Source organism: Rhinatrema bivittatum, chromosome 9 (assembly GCF_901001135.1).
Source record: "Rhinatrema bivittatum chromosome 9, aRhiBiv1.1, whole genome shotgun sequence".
NCBI classification, from domain to species: Eukaryota; Metazoa; Chordata; class Amphibia; order Gymnophiona; family Rhinatrematidae; genus Rhinatrema; species Rhinatrema bivittatum.
Window position 1 is genome coordinate 21,442,753 of NC_042623.1, and position 6,000 is coordinate 21,448,752.

Here is a 6,000-nt window from a genome sequence, read left to right on the forward strand (position 1 = left end):
GCAAAGATGACATCACTGCTAGAGGCTCACAGCCCCGGGACTTAGCAGTACATCATGTGTAGACACGCCAATGTCACGTCATCTGACAGGCTCCCACAAGGATTTCACCACAGCGAAAATTCCAACGTGCGTTGCGTGGACTAGAAACTTGTCACTATGTAGCCCCCATCTCTGGGTGTGGGCTGCTACTTGATGGCACCATAAAAGAATTTAAGTCTCTCCAGGGCTGGCACCACTCACCAGCTAACTCTCTCACTGTCCCTCTATCCCCCAGGGCTGGATTCTTTGTAGGTGGGGGGGTGAGGGAGTTTTACTTCCAGGGCCCAATGCGACAGGGTTGATGCTTATTTGTGTCCCCAGGGGAGGGACAATTTTCCCCACACTGTGGATAATGTAGGTGCCAGAAAAAAATACACAGGAGACTTTGGTTGAGGAGACTGATGGATACTCAGATGAAATAATGGCAAAATTCAACTTAAATCCTTTCGTTTCCACAGGTGGCTGTTTCAGTTCTTTCTCTTTCTATCTGTCCAGGGGCAAGGGAAACACTCACCAGCCAGGGCTTGAATGAATGAGGTTCCCAAGTGGGCAGGGATATCCTTGTTGGAACATAAAACCCCCTTCCAGCTGGCCAAAAATCTGTCACGCAGTCTCTGCACAGAATCCTCAATTCTCTCTCTTCCCAGCGGCAAAGACCCCGAGTGGGGATCATCTGATTTAACTCTAATTTGGTCTTACTCACAGTTTTGCTCAGTCCTTCTCAATCTCACTCACCTTTTTTTGAATCCCAAGTTGGAAAGGGGTCCCCTGGAACTCGCAGCTTTGGATGTTTCTTTATCAGGGCAGGAAGAAGGCACAGCCAAAATCTTCCTCTCAGTTCTTCTAACAAAATTGTCTCTTATTCCCCCAAAAACTGAAATGAACACCAGAGTTGTTCCTTACTGCGGGTCACCACCTCTAAAGGCCAGGTCTTCCCTATCCCTGGGCCCCCCAAACACGGGGTTCCCTATAGTCCCAGGAGAGGCCCAGATGTCTCACAAGGCCTCCTACCACGAAAATGTTAAATCCTCAAACAACCCAGAGGGAAATTCCAGACCAGCCAGGGAGTGGACTGAAAAGGGAGAACTCTCCTGACCCCGGTTCAGTCTCCCCGAGCAGGGTCTGCCTGGCTCCTTCTGACCGGGCCTGAAAAAAAATCCAACTCGGGGGAAGGTCCACACTCCCTCCTGACTCCAACTCAAAGCTGCAGAGCCCCCAGCGCTCACTCTTACTCTCGGGGGGAGGGGCGACCGTCCCGGCGCCCTGAAAGGGGAGGGGCTGTACCGAACGGCTCCTCCCCTTTTCTCTAACGTACACTGCTCTGTTCTTAGGAACTGGAATTCACAAAGGCCTTGCCAGTAAGGTGACCGCAGGGGGGGGCTGCTACATGAATAAATCCAGGAACAGGAAGAATCCCAGGCTCTTAGGGGAAAACCTGGGGCTTGCCCGTTCTTATAAACAGAATTAAAAATATTCGGGGAATGGAAAGTTTCCCCCCAGGCCATCCTGGGTCTCAGTTCAAATGGGGGGGCTGTGTTTTAGGAGTACAGGGATATGAGATAAAATGCTGCAGCGAAAGGGAACCAATCTGCAGGAACTGAGCAAACATTTCTTAGAGCCTTCTTCTTAATGTTGATGCGGTTGTCTGTCCATTGCAGAAGCTGCCTAGACCCTGTCGCCGAACAGCAGCGAAACTTGCAGTAATAATCCCGTAGGTTTGGTTTTTATTTTTTGTTAGAATGTTTTTTTTTAACATGATTTAATTAATTTGACATTTTAAAGTACAAATTTTATTATCAAATATATAAGGTGATGACTCAAAATGTAGTTTGCAGCAGCGTTAATTAGTAGGCGATGTTTTTAATAAGGGCAAACAAGGGGAAGGCAGTTAATTGATCACTTTTTGATAGTTAAATACCGAGATTGTAATACCTAGGTAGTTATTAAGGCCCATGTATACACGGTCAGCCCAGTGGCCTAGTGACAGTGCTGCTCATTGCTAGGTGAGAGACCAGGGTCCGATCCCCAGAACAGACTTCTGGTCATCCGAATGATGGGCTGGGAATTGTGTGAGCGGGGTTGTGAATGCCCGCGTAGCCTGTTTTCGAAGGGAGCTGTGATCTGCGGGCTCTTTACCGACCGTCTCTGTGGTGGAATCTACACATCCGGGAGAAGAAAACAACCAGAAGAGTAAGGGAAAACATGCTAACGCCCCAGCAAAGAAGAGCAGAGATGTAAATAAAGTCCACATGAAAGAAAAATAAGTGAGGATTGGAGGTGTTTCTGGGAATGCAACCTGAGGATAGAGAGGGAGGGCCAAGTGCCCCCCAAGCTGGCTGCACCCTATTTGACCTCCTAAAGGAACACAGAGCTTGAGCCCTGAGGAGAAAGTGCTGCAGCCAGAGGGCTTCCAGGGTTGCGCTGAGACTGAGAGGCCCGATGCAGCAAGGTGCGTTCAGCAGAGGGCACGGTTTTACTCTCAGCGCTGCACGCATTTTTTTATGCGCAAATGTAGTTCCCAAATGTAGCGAGGAGTTTTTCACACCAAAAATGTGCATCCTGCTTAGCATGGATTTCCCATGCAAACAAAGGTATTAGCTATTGCCCCACAATGCAGAGAGATGCCCTGGCTTAACTCAAGAATTGCTTAGCACTAGAAATTTACTGCTGACCAGAGCATCAGCCCACCGCAGAATCTGGAATTTAGGCACAGGACCTATAATGGGTTTTATAGGCAGAAAACAAAAAAATGGTTTCTGCGCTGAAAGTATTTCAGTGCACATACATAAGAACATAAGCTTTGTCATACTGGGTCAGTCAAAAGGTCCATCAAGTCCAACATCCTGTCTCCAACAGTGGCCAATCCAGGAAATAAGTACCTGGAAGGATACCAAAAGGTCGATAGATTCCAAGCTGCTTATCCCAGGGACAAGCAGTGGATTTCCCCAACTCCAACTTAATAATGGTTTATGGACCTTTCTTCCAAAAACTTGTCTAAACCTGTTTTAAACCCAGTTACGCTAAAAAGCCTTTACCACATCCTCTGGCAACGAATTCCAGAGTTTAATTATGTGCTGAGTAAAAAAGTATTTTCTCCTATTTGTCTTAAATATATCAACTAATAACTTCATTGAATGTGCCCTAGTCTTTGTACTTCTTCAAAGAATAAACAACCAATTAACTTTTACTCATTCCATTCCACTCATTATTTTATAAACATCTCTGTTATCTCCCCTCAGCAGTCTCTTCTCCAAGCTGAAGAGTCCTAACCTCTTTAGCCTTTCTTCCATTCCCTTTATCATCTTGGTTGCCCTTTTCTGTACTTTTTCTAATTCTGCTGTATCTTTCTTGTGATACGGTGACCAGAACTGCTCACAATATTCAAGATGAGGTCGCACCATGGAGAGATACAGAGGCATTATGATATTCTCTGTTTTATTAACCATTCCTTTCCTAATAATCCCCAGCATTCTATTTGCTTTCTTGGCCACCACCACCACAAACTGAGCAGGGGATTTCAATACATTATCCACAGTTGCACCTAGATCTTTTTCCTGGGTGGTGACTGCCAATGCGGAACCTTGCAACCTGCAACTATAATTTGAGTTCCTCCACCCTAAGTGCATCACTTTGCACTTGTCCACATTAAATGCTATCTGCCATTTGGATGCCCTGTCTCCCAGTCTCGCAAGGTCGTCTTGCAATTTCTCACAATTCTCTTGTGATTTAACAACTTTGAATAATTTTGTATCATCAGCAGATTTGACCATCCCATTCATTATTCTCATCTCTAGGTCATTACAAATATGTTAAACAGCAGCGGTCCCAGCACAGATCTCTAGGGCACTCCGCTAGTCACCTTTCTCCAATGAGAAAATTGACCATTTAGCCCTGCTCTCTGTTTTCTATCTTTTAACTATTTCTCAGTCCACAATAGAACATTGCCTCCCATCTCATGACTTCCTAATTTCCTCACGAGTCTCTCATGAGGGACTTTGTCAAATGCTTTCTGAAAGTCCAGATACACCATATAAACTGGCTCACCTTTTGTTAGTGCACCTTTTGCCCCTCGATCATCTAATGGTCCATCTGACTCCTTTGCAGGCTTTTTGCTTTAAATGTACCTGAAAAAAGTTCTATTATGAATTTTTTATTCTTCAGCAAGCTTCTTTTCAAATTCTGTCTTAGCCTTCCTTATCAGTGCTATGCGTCTAACTTGCCAGTTCTTTTTTTCTTCATTTGGATCCCTTTTCCATTTTTTTAAAAGATGTTCTTTGTGCTATAATAGTCTCTCTCACATCTCCTTTAAACCATGCTGGCAGTCATTTGGCCTTCCTTCCACCATTTTTTATGCATGGAATACATCTGTTCTAGGCTTCCAAGATGGTACTCTTGAATCATATTTTGTGTGCACAAACTATGATTTTGTGCACATATTATGCACACAAAACATGAGTTTTTATGTGCATAAATCACAGCTGAGAGACCCCCAAAAAAAATTTAAAATGTGCATTCAGCCTGTGCTGAGTGCACATGTTAACTTGGATATGTGCATGCATTTTCCAGGCAGCACACTTTGTTAATTCCCGATGCATTAGCATACATTTAGATTACTGCATCAGGAGTTACAATTTTCTTTTGACATGTGTATTAAGAAACTGTGCACTGAATTTCAGTACACAGTTTTAACCCATGAGTTATCGCATTGGCTCCTAAGAGAGCAAGAACAGGATGAAGATACTGGACTGGTGATAGCACGTAACTGTTGGAACTGGTAGGCCCCAATCTGTATGAGCAGAAAGACAATAAGGGGCAGAGTGAAAGCCCTGGGTTCTGGTGATGGCCTGGGGCACAACCTACACTGCCATTTGGAAGCCTACACTGAGAGATAGTGGCTTGCAGCTTAATTCTTGAGCGCTGAAGAGAGGGTCAGAGATTCTTGGCCAAAAAGGAGGAGCCTCAGAGTTGGGGTACAAAGAGGAGGGAGAGAAGGAATAAAACTTTAGGGAAAACCTTGGGAAACTGAACAAAGGCTGATGGTAATGTTGATCAACAAAACATGGTTCTGATTGAGCTGGAAGCCCAAAAGAGTAGGGGAAGGCTGCTGGGCCCAAATAAAGGAATGGTTAGATGCATTACAGTGGTTGTCATTTTGAAACCAAAATGTCTGGAATTTGCACTGTGCCTTTAAAAGACTAACGCGCTGCCTTTGGGCCGGCCCATTGGCTCAGTAGCTGTGCGCTGTGCACTGCTGTGCGAGGGAACAGCGTTTGATTCCTGAGGCAGGTCCTCTGCTCCCCGGGTATGGTGGCAACGCTGCAGGGGCAGCATTCACAGACTATGCGGGGAAGGCAGTCCTAGCCAATGCACACCAGTGACACCTGGCCAGCTGGATTTAGGGTTCCAGAAGTATGAAAAAATGGCACCAGCTGCCAATCTGGCATATGGAAATGTACCTGCTGTGGATAGAATGGAAGTGCTGCTTGATTTATATGGAGGATACCATCCTAGGAATTATCTTCTCAAAAGGAGGTTAGGAAGTATTATGATTAGTTTCGTGAGTAAAGTGTATACCATGAGGAAAAGTATTAATGCTTTCTGCGGCCCTGCAGACCACCAGTGTCTGACTGGAATTAACTAAGCCATGGTGGAAGAGAGCCGCAGCCGTAGAAGGTACAGTCAGCAAGATACCTTCTTGGTTTGAGAATCTGATGGTGGATTAGTTGCAGTAAAAACCAAAGTCCTTCATTCATCCGTATGTAGCCCAGTTTCTCCACTGAACATGCTGGGGCTAACGGGTTCTTCTCTGTAGGTGTGAAGCATGCACTTCGAGGCGCTACTGGCAGGAACTGGTAAAAGGCATTTCTGATTCTCCTTGAATAATTCACAGCAGCACGTGTTGATTTGTTCCCAAAACTGCTCTCTTTACTTGAATGATGATTAGAGGAAACGCTTTACAGA